The following is a 17,321-nucleotide window of genomic DNA, read 5'->3' as shown; positions in this document are numbered from 1 at the left end:
CACACACACACAAACTCGCACGCACACACACACACACACACGTACGCACGCACGCACACACGCACGCACGCACGCACACAAGCACACACAAGCACACACGCACACACGATTGGCACAAGTGAAAGGGGAAAGTTTTATATCAAACTGTATAGGATGTGTGTGTGTGTGTGTGTGTGTGTGTGTGTGTGTGTGTGTGTGTGTGTGTGTGTGTGTGTGTGTGTGTGTGTGTGTGTGTGTGTGTGCGCGCGCGTGCGTGCGTCTTGTGACCCTGTTTGACTCTGAGGAAGACGCGAGTGGAAACGTCAGTCAGTCCTGCAAACAAAATGTGCAGTCCAGTCTATAATGCTTGTTATTATTATAAACGTGTGTGAGTACGTGCGTGTGCATGCGTGCGTGCACGTGTGCATCCTAGACCAGTGGGTGCTTGCTCGTAACCAGCCTGGATGGCTGACACACGCACACACGAGCACGCGCAATCTTTACAAGGGACTGTATATCAAAGGTTTAACTCTCAAATACCTGGAACGCGCCCGAGTCGCGTTAGATTTTAACCACTTTAACCATTATTGTATGCTTTAACCTTCGAAAAATAGCAGATATACAAGCTCACAGCGCGGCACCGAGTGCCGCGCTGCGAGCTTGTAGATCTGCTATTTTTGAAAAATCGTGAAAATGTGTGCAAGTCTATGAATATCTTTGACCCGATCTTTGACCCGACTACTAAATCCTTCCTCTAAATCAGTGGTTCTCAAACTTTTTCATGTCAAGGACCCCCAAAATTGCAGGTATTTGGCCACGGACCCCCATCTCAAAATATGTTGTTCCAGGGACCCCCCCAGAAGCAAATATTTGAGTTACAAATGTTCGCTTTTAAATAGATATATTCAAAGACTTGCAAAGAAAAATCACGATTTTTCAAAAATAGCAGATCTACAAGCTCGCAGCGCGGCACTCGGTGCCGCGCTGTGAGCTTGTATATCTGCTATTTTTCAACGGTTAAAGCAGTCAATAATTCTAGGCCTAAATGGGTTAACTGGCCATACGCACCACGCAATAACGCCCGCAGAGAGTCATAAATGCCACCCGAATTACCTTGTAAAGAAAAGGCCAACATGAATCTGAATCCAGAGGTCAAGTTCACAATCCAACACGATCACACTGCCTCTCACCCTGGGAGGCAAGTTACCTGTCCAACAAGCCACACAATGTATAAACCCATATTAACTCTTTGAGTGCCACCCCTTTCACCACTAGAGGGCGCCCAGTGGCCATAGAAAATCCCATAGAGATATGCTGGTATATGCAGAAGCCCTGCAGCCATGACTTGCCTGAACACTTTCCTTTGTGCATGTACAGGAAGAGGATGAAGTTAGCTTGAAGTTAGCTATTGGCTACCAAGCATTTTAGAAGCCTTATTTTCGTCAACTTAGCCATGATTAAACCTTGCACACCTCATGCATGGGAAAAAAACAGAGAAGAATGAGCTCTAAAAAATCCAATGCAATCCTGGATTGCATTGGAGTGGATTTGTGCAGTTTGTTCACAGCTTTCAAACAAAAAAATCCGATTGGAAATCCGTTCAGGCATTCTTGAGATAATCGCCATTATGTTTTACATGTTATGTAAACAAACATGGCTGCCCTGTATGTTAGATGGGGTTGTATGGGGGTGGAACATGCAAAATCGCGATTGAAATCATGTTCACCAGATTTGATGGGGTCCAAAAAAAAAAAAAAAAAAAAACAAAAAAAAAATTCAAAAAAAAAAAAAAAAAATCTTTTTTTTTTTTTTTTTTTTTTTTAAAGCCGAACTTGTTCGGGATCGGCACTCTGCGATACGCTAATAAAGCCGAACTAGTTCGGGATTGGCACTCAATGAGTTAACTCAACCTCTGCCAAAAAAATACCCCTTTGTACCCCTTCCCTGCCATGCCCGAGGAACCCGAAGATTTAATAAGCTTTAATTAAAAAGAAATAATTTATCGAAGCGGAACCGAAATAGGCCGGAAATAATGCTCCGTGATCGATTTCTACACGGACACATTATTGAGCGGACCAGTTAACATTGAGGCCGTGAACCGGAAGCGGATGGTCCGTCGTCTATTTTGGCCCGTTAGCTTTCTGTGTAAACTCCGCAGCTTACAGACGGAGAACTTATTGATCAATTGGAAAAATTTAAAAGGATTTGAGAAGCTGATGGAAATACGCGAACACAAGATGCATAGCAGTGTCCGATCACGCACGATGGGAACTGGATGATCGCCCGCGTTAACAGGTAAGAGAAGCCAGCAGTGAAAGACATTGAAAAATCTTCGGGCTCCTCGGCCGTAAACTACGAATGAGTTAAGACCTGAAAAATACCTACACATGTCTTCTCTAAATTGTTTTCTGAAAAACGTTAGGATTTCTACATCAGTGTACATGTGTGATGAGAGGTTGTAACAAGCCTGGCTTGTCCTCACAGTCATTATCTCACACACTCAGACAGGCAGTTGGACATACTATACATGTCTCTGTGTCACTCTTTTTCTCAGACACATTGACTCACAAGTGAAAAAAAAAGTCTTTAATAAAGACATTGGTTTAAGAACGCACCTGGCTGTAGTACTACTGTTACTGTACCTTTGCATAATCAATTGGGGCAAAATCTTTGCACAATCCACACAGAAAAAGTTTTCATGATGCATACATATATCGGTTGCATATCGGTTATCGGTGACTGTCCCCTCTCTTGTATCGGACACGAAAAAAGCCTACCGGTTGGACACTAAAATGTGCAGACAAATGTGTCCGTCATAAATGATTGATTTTCTTTTTTACACACCATTATAATGTTCTTATTTTGATCACAAGACCCAATTACTGAATGTCAAGTCTTCCGTTTTTCTTTAGAATATGTATGACACTGATTTACTAAGAGTCTGTGGCCCATTATGAGTCCACTAGTATTTTATTTTTCAAGAACCCCCTGAACTCTGAGTGTGTCCAACGCAGGTCCATTTGGTTCCATTTGTACCCTCTCAGAGTTACAGACCTGTTATGGTCATTCAGGGATATCTCTTACTGTGTTTCTGGTAATTGTCCACCAACCCTGCTACCATGGGATGAACCCTGCAGCCATGGGATGAACCCTGCAGCCATGGGATGAACCCTGCAGCCATGGGATGAACCCTGCAGCCATGGGTTGAACCTTGCATTCATGGGATGGGTGCATGTGGTAAGGAGTGCAAGGATCAGACCCTAGATCAGGGGGTTTTCAAAGCCGGGGCACCCTGGGGTGCCATGACGGCAGTCCAGGAGTGCCGCAAGATAATTTGAAAATATTCCGAATTTATTTGGGCAAAATATTTGGTATCATTTTAAGTACAGAGTTCAGTCAAAGTTATGCTTTGAGTATAGCTTTTTTTGTGTGTGTGTGTGTGTGACGTGTCACTTATGAGCGTTGAATGTTTCGTGGTCACTTTATGTATATATTCTTCTTTTCTTTTGTTTGTCTTTGTTGCATTAGCTCTTCGACACTTTGTTTTTTTGTGCTTGCTCTTTGGACTGTACACTACTCTTTTTCTTTTTCTTACTTCTTTGTAACTTGTAACCTTAAACTGCTGTGCTGCCTCTGGGCAACTGAATTTCCCCCGTGGGATAATAAAGGTATCTATCTAGTCAGTTCTAACCAAAATGGCTATTATCTCAAAGTTTTCTTCGCAAACATAATCTCTGGGAGAATAATGGCAAAAATGTGCTCATGTTTCCCCCTACGTGGAGTTGAATTTATATTAGGTGCTGGGAGTGAACATTATGAATATAATGTAGGGGAGCCTCGGATGAAAAAGATATTTATAGGGATGCCCTGAGCCAAAAAAGCTTGGGAACCCCTGCCCTAGATCAGTGGCATTATGAGAATGAAGAGGGTCAATTCTTACCCGACACTCCAGAACCGTCCAATCACAGAAGAGTTTGACGGTAGACAGCCGGCCAATCGGTGTGGCAAAAATATCTACACAAGGAAGAGATTGGAAGTTACACTTGGAGACAGAGATAATTACAACAAATATTATGTGCATTTAGTTAAAGGACAATTTTGTTTTGTTTTTACAACAAGGGTTCATATTTTAGATAGTAATTAAAGAATATAAAAGATGAGAGTTAAAATGTTTTCATTTAATCCTTTCTATCGTTTTAGAGATTTTCATTATTTTGATTTCAGTGGCTGGGGGCATGCATACAAGTGGCTAAATATGTATCTTTACACAGCATAAGCCCATTCCCAAAATGCACCGCAATCTTTCATGGGCAGATGCGACTTCTGGAGTTACTGTAAATAGCAATAAAGAAATGACATGCTTATTGTGTCTAAAATTACATATTTAGCCACTTGTACGCATGCCCCCATGCGTACGCATGCATGCCCCCACGGTTTAGCACACTAAACGTGCTAAAACGATAGAACGAAGTAAATGAAAACATTTTAACACTCACTTTTTCTTTTTTTTCTAGACTATGAACCCTTGTTGTAAAAAAAACTAAGTTGTCCTTTAAAAGGGGATGGGGGGAAGGGGAAAACACATTTTCATTTTCAATCAAAAATCCACATATAACTGCTACTATATGCAGTAGTCTATCCAACACCATTTGCATTATGATTATTATTTCATGCGTGTTACTGCCGTTTATACTCTAATTGATATCATTTTAAACCTAATTATAATATTTCACTGTTACAGCGCCGATATTATGCAACCCAACTAATAGAGCTGTACTGAACTGAATTGAGCGAGAGAGACAGATAGGGAGATAGAGTGTGTGTGTGTGTGTGTGTGTGTGTGTGTGTGTGTGTGTGTGTGTGTGTGTGTGAGAGAGAGAGAGAGAGAGAGAGAGAGAGAGAGAGAGAGAGAGAGAGAGAGAGAGAGATAGGGGAATTGCCTGAGGCTACAGAGGTCTCTGATTCTATGTAAGGATGAGGACACACACACACACACACACACACACACACGCGCGCGCGCACACACACACACACACAGACACACACTCAAGCACGCACGCACGCACGCACACACACACAGACACACACACACACAAGCGCGCTGCTATAGAAGGCAGAGCATCTAATCTCGGGTAATGAGTTTAAAGTCCGACATTGATTTAATTTGTCGTAAACGATCATTTATCAACGTCAATAAAACGCCAGCGGTCCGCTCCATGTGTCTTTGATCACGCGGCCGCGTCTGTGCCCGATCAATGCATTGAATTAACCACTTAAACCATTTAGAGCTGAGGCCAATTTTTTTTTAAATGCCTTGTGAAATCCTAACTTAAGTTTTCAGAAAAAAGTCCTGTTGCTATACTGCACATTGCAACATCTAAAATGACACAGAGCCTTTCCCCGTTTGAAAGGTATAACAACTCAGCTTCTTCTATGCGCCGGTAGAGTCTGTTCTCTTATATGGCAGTGAATGCTATTGCCAGACCCTTAAGCCAACTCTGCGGAAGTCTCTAGACGGGTGCTACGCCAGAATGTTACGCGTAGTGCTCAACATCAGCAAGAGTACACAGTGTTACCAACAAGAATCTGTACGCTGGAATATTAAGGGTGAGCGATAAAATAGCAGCCAGGAGAATGAGACTATAGCAGGACACTGCCAAAGACACCAGGAGCTGCCAGCCAGCAAACTGGTGCTGTGGGAACCAACACATGGGCACCGTTCACGAGGACGTCCCACACTAACATAGGATGTACTCAAGAATGACACAGGAGCGCAAAGCACCAACAAACTGGCCAGATGTATGGAGAGCCGGGATGACTGGAAGCGACGATGGAAGGCTCGTCTGAGGACGGCCTAGAGAGAGAGACAACGCAGAGGCTTCCCCGGCCTTCATGAGTTAAAGACCAGAATCCGCGTTGCGTGGAAGGTTTTCGCAGCTGACAAGCTCACAACGCGTCACAATACAGGACTTAGCTGACATCACAATGCGACTCGAGAGCACTGTCCAGAAAGCACTGCCCACATGTATATGACTGCTATTTTGATGTTTATCACTTTGATTTGTCCAGCTTCATACAGTATACATATCCTACATATTAAACGACCGAATGTCTTTCTGTCTGATATGCATGCTGAAACAGTGCCCAAATTTGGAGATGACATGCAATACTTTCACCTCAGTATACACCACCACCGAGGCGTCCTTGCCTGTTGTTGTGAAAGTAGCCTAGTAGGATTTAAGACATATCAGCGAGTCATCTCCAAATTAGAGCGCTCCAAATTTGGGCACTGTTTCAGCATGCAGCTGTTACTATGGCGGTGTTATTAGTGATAACAGTACTAGGATTTAAGATGTATCAGTGATTTTTGCCTTTTTAAGGTACTTTTTTTTTCTTCTTCAGTTACAGATAGGTATAGTGACGTTCTTGTAAAACTGTATGTTTTTTTTATTATTATTACAAACTTTGCTTCTGGACATCCACTTTTAATTTAGTTTATCCAATTAAATGATAAGAATACAAAAGAAAAACAAATGCTGAAAATAATAATTTAATTATGTGGCTTCATAGAATGAGACCAAACACAATATTGTTATGAATTAGTTAGCTTACTTAGCTATGAACTTGTTTTCACCTTTGACCCTGTGTACGGCTGAGCTGAGTTCAGGCAGGTCACTAGTCAAGTCACAATTATCTCATAATTGCCTCATTGCAATTATATGAGAAAATCTAATCAAATTTAGATGAACTGCGTACAAAGGACCCCAATGGAAACTAGAAAGATGCAATGTCAAAAAACTATTAGTCCCTTTTATGCCCATATATGAAGATCCCTGGTGTCATCAATATTAATCCCAATGTCTTGGAATGCCCATTTATGGACATACTGTGTCAGTCTGTGTCAATGATATCATCTCCATATTTGGGAAAAGTAAAGTGTTTTGTATTTTCCCATTCAAGTCAATGGAGAAACTATATTTACGATTAAATTAATCTAAATGTAACTACTGTATATAAGGCAGTGTTTCTCAACCTTTTTTCTGCATGGGCTCACTTTTCATGTCCCAATAATCCATGGGCACACCAACATAATATGGGGGTGTAAATATCGTCACTGTCGGGGAGAAAACCTTGTATCTCCAAGTTTCAAATGTGTACGTTTCTTCGCAAAGTAAAGCCCTTCTTCATCATACAAGGCTGTCGCACAACGGTAGTGAAAACTGCAGATCTACAAGCACACAACGCCTCGCACCGCGAGGCGTTGTGTGCTTGTAGATCGGCTGTTTTCACTAGTTTAAATCATTTTTAAAATGATAAATACAATACTGGCTTTCAAGCAGTTTCAAGGGGCACACTTGACCCTTCTCAGGGGCACACCAAAGGTCCCCAGGCACAGTGGTTGAGAAACACTGATATAACCGATGTCTCTGGTTGGCATTGGCACATTTCACTCAGGCTTTTTCATATCACTCATGTCACTTTGTCTGATGACCTCACTCAGCAACAAAATAAAAATTAAATAAACAATAATTAAATTAAAACAATTCACAGGAGGCAAGCAGGGATCACCCCATGATGTGCACTGCAACGCAGTTTCAAATGCACTGCATTGCAGATGCTTTTTTGAGAGTAAAAAAACTAAAACAGAAGAAGAAGACATGCATGACATGCATGATCTGTGCAGATTGCCCCAAGAAATGTGCCAATGTGAACCAGAGACATCGGTAAGGTATCTCTTAGCAAAATGCAAGCGTCTATGAAGCCGGTGGATTTGATATATGGGCCAAGTGTGTGCCACCAAGACTGTGGGAGGAGTAGCGCGGCAAAATAACGTTTATTTGGAAAGATGGAATAAATAAAAGTCAGACATGTACTATATAGTCCATGGGCCAGACGGGTTGTCGGTATCAAAAAGGTGGCAAAGGTTACCATGCATTTTTGAAAAGCTCTATATCTGTAGATTATATTTTGGTATGATAACCCTTTCTTAGACCCAGCTAAATTGGTGTTATCAGCCGCTAGAGTTGGTCCCATTAACTTTACATTACAGGGAAAAAAAGCAAAAAATTAATCTGCTTTAAGTAGCATAAGAGGGGTCAAACTAGGGGGTTTTCGTGATGCTGAATCCATTGCAAGCATCTGTTTAGCACGAAAAACATTCCTGGGGCTAAAACAGCCCCCACAAAAGTGATGACTCATCACTTTTCATCACTAAAACCATAGTATTTTTAGCCCAAGGAATGTTGTTTGTGCAAAACAGATGCTTGCAATGGATTCAGCATCATGACAAACCCCTAGTTTGACCCCTGACACCCCTCTTATGCTACTAAAAGCAGATTATTTTTTTGCTTATTTTCCCTGTAATGTAAAGTTAATGGGACACCAACTCCAGCGGCTGATAACACCAATTTAGCTGGGTCTAAGAAAGGGTTATCATACCAAAATATAATCTACAGATATAGAGCTTTTCAAAAATGCATGGTAACCTTTGCCACCTTTTTGATACCGACAACCCGTCTGGCCCATGGACTAATAGTGTGGTTGTCCCGTTAAGGCAACCACACTAACAAGCCATAATGCTTCCTCTGGTTTAAACCCCTCTGAGCAGACCTTGTATTGAACTGTACTCTCCTGTGCTTGTGTATTTCTTCAAACTGCCAATAAAGTATTCAATCAATTAAATCGTTTATTTTTGCATGATTGTCAAGATCGCTTACATGCAGAAAAATGTTCATGTACTTTCATACATTTTTGAAAAGAATTGCAGAAATAGAAGATCTTTACAAGCACGCAACGTGTAGAGAGACTATTTCCAGTATCTGTAAGGAAAAACTAAACTAAAAAAACAATTAAAGTAGAAAGCTATTAAATATATCAGTCATTACTTTGTATATTGTTTATTTGTAATGTTCTGCCCGTTGCAATGTTTGTTTATGAACAGTAGAACAGTAATGCAATGTTTCATTTGTGTTCCAGCGTTCAAATGCCAGAAACAATTAAATCGTTAATCGAAACGATGTGTGACAATTAACCGTGAACAGAAAATGTCACGTTTGTGACAAAAACCACAGTCCTCGCCCTCGTCGCCGCCACACATGATTCTCAACTTGTACATCGCCTATTTTTGCTATTGAACACAAATGAATAAATCTATAATGATCTCTAATGAGAATGTACAGTATATGTTGGGGGGGTGTAACATTGTTTAGTGTGAATGTGGGGATCTGAGACAGTGTCTAAGTCCTCACGCACGCACACGTGTGCGCACACGCGCGCACACACACACACACACATCTCACGAAGAACATTTATGGACCATATATGGTGTTTTACGAGTGACTTCCTGGTAGAAGCATATAAGGGAAGAAGAGAGTTGGAGAGAGAGAGAGAGAGAAAGAGAGAGAGAGAGAGAGAGAGAGAGAGAGAGAGAGAGAGAGAGAGAGAGAGACACATGGAATTTAATAAGTATGTTTCCTTTTCTGTTACTTTTATCTTTCCATAATTTTCTTACTCCTTCTGTGTCTGTCTGTCTGTCTATCTACAGTATCTGTTTACTGTGATGTTTATCTTAACAGCAGACGAACTGTAACAGCTCAAGAATGTCTCACACACACACACACACACACACACACACACACACACACACACACACACACACACACACACACACACACACACACACACACACACACACACACACACACACACACACAACATTTTAAAGGGGCATGGATAGCGATTCAGGGTCTGTATAACCAGGCTAATTTCACAGGTTTTCCAATAAATAAAATGTAGAAAAATCTTTTGAAAATAGCAGATCTACAAGCTCACAATGCGTCGCGTTGCGACGCATTGTGAGCTTGTAGATCGGCTATTTCCAAATGGCCGAAATGTATATAGGGTTGCACTGATTCATAATAATCAAAATCTACAAAGTAACTAAAACGAGCCAGTCTTTTGAAGGGCTCTTTGAAAGGAACGGATTCCAGAGATCCGGCTCAATTCAAAGGGTCATAAATCCCATCTCTACAGAGCTGAATGTGATACTTGATGTTCCAAAGTATTGTGTTTTTCTCTGTAGACAGAATATTAGCTTTTTGTTCTGATGACAAAAAAATATGGAAGCCACACCGTTTAGTTTTTCTGTCTCCCATCCAAGGTCACAGCTGTTCTGGTCTCAGTGTTCCTTTAGACTCCACTGTTACCAAATCACCACAAGTCACCAGATCACACCAGCTTCCCTGACGCAAACACAGCCATTTGTGCTTGTATGCAGTGGTGTAATGTAACTAAGTACATTTACTCAAGTACTGTAGGAGTACTTAAAGGGATAGTTCACACCCCCAAATAAATCATAACGATATCCATAATCATGGATATCGTTCAACATTCCTAAGCCAATAATGTGTTCACCAGCTGTGGTTCCCTATGGAGACACAAGGAGCCTGCATTGTTCCCTATGGAGACACAAACATAATTATTGCCAGACCCATGAAATGGGTAGGCCTACATAAGCAAATGTCGGTCTGTCCGGGTTTTCTATATAAAGGGTATATATGATGATGACATGATGATGACATGCCTACAAAAGGCATGATGTCATAAATGATGATGACAGACAGGGGGTCTGGCACAACCAGGTTGACCTGGTCTAGTTGACTTAGGAATGCAATTCTTTTTAATAAAATCACGAATTCAAGTCTACATGGGGTGAGTTTGCCTGGCTCCAGCCCATAGACCCGCCCACTCTCTGAGCGGACTGCTCTCTTGGTCTGGTGTTGTCATATGACGCTAAAGTTTCTCTGGTTTAGGCAGAACCAAGCCAATGAGAGTCGGAGCCTCGGAGGAGGGGGTGGGTCTAACTTTTGAAAATCAACAGAAACAGTGGAGGGGGGAGCTCAGCCAAAGCTCTTAATTGCTCCCTTTGAACTTCAAAGGGGGTTGTGCTTACCTCGTTAGCATCAAAGACAACGACCTGTTTGATGCCTGTCAAAGAGGGGAGGGGGAGGGGGGAATGTTTTTGTGTACACACAAGTCAAACACATCCCCTCCCCTTTGAAATCTCTTGTCAATGGGACAATGTCAGACTCAGCACAGAGTCTGAAATCAGGCTAAGGGTGAGTAATCAATAGGAAAAAAGTATTTTTGGGGTGAAATATCCCTTGAAGATATCTGCAATACGATTATTGTGAGTGATAAGCGATAACGATTATGGTTCCATCCCTACAAACTAGTTACACCAGTAAGACTCCCTAATCGGGAGATAAGCGACCGTCAGGTCGCAGCGTGATTTTAGGGCAAAATGTGTAGGCTTGATGGTGGCACAAATCTGTGTCTGTCTGTCTGTCTGTCTGTCTGTCTGTCTGTCTGTCCTGTGTATATCTCACGAAATGTTCAACCAATGGGAAAAACAATGTTTCTAGACAAAGACATGTTCAAAAAGAAATTCACCAGAAGTCCAAACCCTAAAACTAAGGCTTATTCGGGGTCAGCTCTAACACACACACACACACACACACACACACACACACACACACACACACACACACACACACACACACACACACACACACACACACACACACACACACACACACACACACACACACACACACACACACACACACACACACACACACACACAGGGGTGAGGTCATGACTTCTGGATGGAAAGTGGAAGTAGCCCTGACAGAGTACATGCTGCCATGACAGACTATACTGTCTGTCTGGTGGCAAACGCACACGCATGCACGCACGCACGCACGCACACACACACACACACACACACACACACACACACACACACACACACACACACACACACACACACACACACACACACACACACACACACACACACACACACACACACACACACACACACACACACACACACACACGTTTTAATGTTTATGTATGAGATCAGGTCAGCATGTCTAAACCTCCACTACGAGACAGACTGAGAGAGAGAGAGAGAGAGAGAGAGAGAGAGAGAGAGAGATTAAAGTAAGGTGACGATAGGACGGATATACGTATTGGCAACTGTCGGCTGTTTATTTGGACGGTAGGCTATTTTTATGTTCAAACCTCTTCAAATATAGCCGAATTAAATGTAAAGCGTGTTACAAATAGGGATGGACATCGGTATCGGCCAATATCAAAAATCGGCAGGTATTATATCAAACCGGCCGAATCGGTGATCGGCAGGTCACTGACATAAAACCGGTTTTATGCCAATTGTGTCTATGGCACTGCACAGCATGCAGTCCTGTGACTAAAGTAAACATTAGCAAGTAGCAGCCAGTCTACTTAGTGGCAGCCTACAGAATACAGATGGTGCTGATTACTGCAATGTAAGGATATATTCCATAATCCTGTGTCAATGTCGTCTCCAAAAAGAAGGAGAAAAAAAAAACAGACGGTCATATTAGACTGGATATTGTCTGTGTTTTTGGATATTGTACTATTGTGATTGATTTGGCATTAGTGTTCTTCTAGCTTATTGGTACTCAAATTGAAGTATGTCTTGTAGGCCTACTTGGCCTGAAAAAAGGGTGTTTGAGCAACCCTATTTTCTAGTTCTTAGCTAAAGAAATCGGTATCGGAAAAATCGGTTTTGGCAGGTCAGACCTTCATAAAACCGGAGGATCGGTATCAGCCAAGAATTTTGCAATCGGTCCATCTCTAGTTACAAAGCTTGCAGGAAATCTGAATCAATGGAGTGTATGTGTGTGACATCATCATCATTAGGGGTGGGCAATATAATCGATATGGCAATCACGATAGTTTATTTGCCAATACTGTATCGATACTTCAGGCCGTAGTATCGCGATAGGAGCCAATGGTAGAAGTCCAGGCCTGACACTCCGCTGCCTCTAGATGTCGCTTTACTATAGTAGCTACTTCCCCTTCCCACGTTCAGTGATTGAGGTCTCTCGAGAAAATGGCTGCAAACTACGAAAATAACAACATTAGAGCAGCGTTTTCAGCTTTTAAAGCTGATGTATCGCTATAGTATCGCAATAGTATCGCATCGCAAAGATTCGCAATATATAGTGATACTATTGCATCATGACCCATGTATCGTGATACGTATTGCATCGCGAGATTCTTGCCAATATCCACCCCAATCATCATACCCGGAAGTTATGCAGGAACGCCTACTGAGTGGCAGAAAAACTACTTAATGGCCTTGACAGCCCATACATCCAAACAGAAAAGTCTTATCTGATTGCACTAAACGACATTAAACTGACTTTTCCACTCGATTTGCCATTCACTTTATGCATGCACATACCGTTGTTTACTGTTGAGATTGGTAGATTTCACCCAGGTTTTATCCTCTCACTCACATCACTTTGTCTGCTGACCTCACTCAGCAACAAAATAAACAGAAGATAAACTACAAATAAAAGTAAAACAATTCACAGGAGGCAAGCAGTGATCACCCCATGATGCGCACTGCAATGTAGTTTCAAATGCACCGCTTTTTTGAGAGTTAAAAAAAAATCACACCCGTGTGAACTGAGCGGTGGTTCCCCCCCTCCCCCCCTTCCCCCCTGTGTGTGTGTGTGTGTGTGTGTGTGTGTGTGCGTGTGCGTGTGCGTGTGTCCCTTAACATGTGTGGTCAGAAAAGGTTACTGCAGGCTACAGACAGACAGACAGACAGACAGACACGGAGACAGACAGACATACCCACACACACGGCCACGTATAGGAGCGTTGTGACCACCGCTCAAAAAAAAGACCTGTGTGACGTGTGATCTTGGCAGGTTGCCCCAGGAAATGTGCCAATCTCAACAGGAAACAACGGTACCCTCTATTTGGCCCATTCTAATAATTATAAGGCAACATTCTTATTGTATTGATTTCCGACGAGTCTAAAGGCAGCTTTTGATCGCGCAGATTTTTGGACAACGTCGGCGGCTGAAAGCGTTTGCTGCCGAAAGGGAGCTCATTTAATCCAACATTACACTGCCGTTTATCTGCTCACAAAGTAGCGATTCTTGTTTTGACCGGAAACAGTCCGTTTTGACCACTCGTCTTCTGCATTTCTGCACTATAGCTTGTGAGCTCATAGCATGCTAACGGTTGATCGCAGCAAATAATTTTGTGATCTGATCGGTATGGCGACATGCCGTACCGCCGGACCGTGCACCATCCGTGCACCATTGTGCATTCTCTACATCAGGGGTCTTCAACAGGGGGTCCGGGACCCCTAAGGGGTCCTTAGAGGTACTAAAGGGGGTCCTTCAAATCGTTGTGTGGTAGAAACCTTTTTTTTCACCTTTTTTATATTAACCGCTGGAACCCTATAGTGTCCATATTCTGAGAACTTTAGCCACATAAAAACATAATTTTAACTCTTTCTGTACACCTTTTTGGAGAAAATCTTCCTCCTAGTAAAATCATAATAACTGATTATCATGTTTTAGGGGGGAAACAAATGATTGCACCCGATCTTTAAAATTAACTGAACATTTTGGATTCTTTATTTTTTCATTTTAAATTTTTACTGTACCGAAACCGTACCAAAACCGTGAGCCAAAAACCAAGATATGAACCGAACCGGCTGACTGAACCGTGGCACCCCTAATAGATACCCAGAGAGACAGACGCACAGACAGGCGACAGACAGACACACAGACAGAGAGAGTGATGTAATCCGAGACGTTTTGTTGAAAAGGAGGTGAAACGGCTTAACGATGCCCCAGGGCTTAATGACATGCATTCGCTAATTAGCTCGTAGCCAATTAACACCAACCGCTGCAGTGTGTGTGTGTGTGTGGTAACAGTAAGCCTGATGCTGTGTTTCCCATATAGACCCAGATAGTCACAGGGCTCACACACACACACACACACACACACACACACACACACACACACACACACACACACACACACACACACACACACACACACACACACACACACACACACACACACACACACACACACACACACACAGAAATTCACAACACTGACATTCAAGCATGAATGCATTCAAGCAGAATCACAAATCTCACTGAGTGAGTGAGTGAGCACGCCCGCACACACACACACACACACACACACACACACACACACACACACACACACACACACACACACACACACACACAGACACACACACACACACACACAGGGCTTAAGCCTATTTGTTGAAAATTGTGTGTGATGCTTTGTATTCCATCTCACAAAATATACAGCTCTGATCCGCTGCATGAACACACACGCACACACACGCACGCACGCACACACGCACGCACGCACGCACGCACACACACACACACACACACACACAGGCACAGTGAGGAATCGCCTGTCATCTCAACATTCAGCCATCATACCTCACCGAGAGTGAGAGGAGAGAAAACGCCTTGTGTGTGTGCGCGCACGCGCGTGTGTGTGTGTGTGTGTGTGTGCGTGCGCCGTGCGTGCGTGTGTGCGTGCGTGCGTGTGTGTTGGGGGGCAGATGACAGGAAAACTCGAAGGACAAGAAGAAAAAAGTATTACAGATAGAGAGAGAGAGAGAGAGAGAGAGAGAGAGAGAGAGAGAGAGAGAGAAACGTGGAGAGAGAGAGACACAGAGATGAAGTGAGTTCTCAATAAAACATATATTGGCTTTCTCCCAAAACTCAATTAACTCTCTAGTGAAATAAAAAATAAAGGGGGGAAAAAACTAGTCTAAAAGGGTAAATATTTGCATGTTTTGTGGATTTCGTGGAGAGAAAGAAAAAACCCTCCATCAACAACCACCTTTGGACTGCATTTGGCAGCGGCTGCTACTTAGCGTTATTGAACAACAGTACGGTTTGTAGGGGATCAAACACATGACACTAAATCACTGTACAAACAGCACATTAACCGGACAAGAAAATAACACAATTCCTCAGCACTTCAACTGTAAAAGAAAAAAAAAGGCTGTGTTAATTTAATTCCACCAAAGTGTACAAATGGAATCAAATGGACCCGTACAGTAAGTTGGCCTGGCACCGTTACTTGAGATAATTGCAATGTTTTCATAAAAATCGTCATAATTGTTTCCATGTTGAAAAAATGCTATTTTCAGCAGAAGCTTTTCGCCACAGTAAAGGGCTTTGCACACAGGACCGTTGCGTTTCTTTCCGTTTGCTGCATGATTAAAACGCATTGGATTTGGTGCGCAAGGCTGTGCGGAATCCACAATGCGGATCCGAAGAGGAGTAAAAAAAAAAGAGTCGATGAGTTTTTACCACATGCGACAAGACGCACAAATCGAACTGGGTTCGATCGGGGGGGAAAAACGCACAGCCGCAGCCACCTGCCGCATGGCAAATTCGGAGCCGGTGTGCATGAGGTCATAGAGAATCATTTTTTTTTTTTTAAATGAAGAGTGAGTTCTCAGTAAAAAAAATATATTGGCTTTCACCCAAAACTCTCTAGTGAAATAGAAATAAATAAATAGCACTTTTCTTTCTGTGCGAAAAAACACGTCTGATTGCAAAGCCCTTAACCCGAAAACAGAAGAGACACTAGTGTAGAGCCCTGAGCGACTCCGCTCAGCCATATGGGGTTTAAGTGGTTAAGCTCAGATCAGGCCTTCAAAGCAGCCAAAAGTATGGCTCCTCCATACCTCCAAAACCTGATCAACCCCTACAACCCCACCAGTTCACTCAGATCAGCCAACACAGGGATGCTGACAGAACCCTCGCTAAAAACCCCAGGACAAAAATCCACTCGTCCGAGACCATTTGCCCTCCTGGCCCCCAAACTGTGGAATAAACTCCCTGTCGCACTTAGAACTACAGACTCACCCCCTAGCTTCCATTAGAACTACAGTCTCACTCCCTAGCTTCCATTAGAACTACAGACTCCCTCCCTAGCTTCCATTAGAACTACAGACTCACTCCCTAGCTTCCGCCGTGGCCTGAAGACTCACATCTTCAGACTCACATCTTCAGACTCACATCTTCAGACTCACATCTTCAGACTCCACTTTAGCCATATTTTATTCTCCAGCTATTCAAAGATAGCCAATCAACAAGCCCACAATGCATCACACAACGACTATTGAAAAATAAGATTAAAAATAATCTTGGAATTGTTCAAACGTCTTTTGAATGATTTGGTAAACACAATCGGTCCGCGGCCATATACGTGTCAATTTAGGGGGTCCGAAACATGAAAATGTGCGTGAACACTGAACAGGTGGTTCTCAAACCTTTTCATGGCAAGGACCCCAAAATTGATATGTATTCGGCTGCGGACCCCACCTGTCTGAAGATATATTTTGTGTGCCGTGGACCGCCAAAAGAGAAGATTTAGGTGACGCGCTGAGTGCTTGCACATCTGCTATAGCC

The 17,321-nt window shown here is 42.7% G+C and overlaps 1 long non-coding RNA gene across 1 annotated transcript in view; it reads right to left on the bottom strand.

The window, feature by feature from the left end:
* The window catches only part of LOC308292201, a 91,015-nt gene that overhangs the window by 56,695 nt on the left and 16,999 nt on the right, over positions 1–17,321 (bottom strand). Inside the window, exon 2 of the long non-coding RNA XR_013962389.1 lies at positions 3,920–3,993. This is a non-coding gene — a long non-coding RNA (uncharacterized lncRNA). The remainder of the gene's footprint in view (positions 1–3,919; positions 3,994–17,321) is intronic.

This window comes from Nannobrachium achirus (assembly GCF_963921795.1).
Source record: "Nannobrachium achirus genome assembly, chromosome: 10".
NCBI classification, from domain to species: Eukaryota; Metazoa; Chordata; class Actinopteri; order Myctophiformes; family Myctophidae; genus Nannobrachium; species Nannobrachium achirus.
This window is presented reverse-complemented; position numbering and strand designations above follow the sequence as displayed.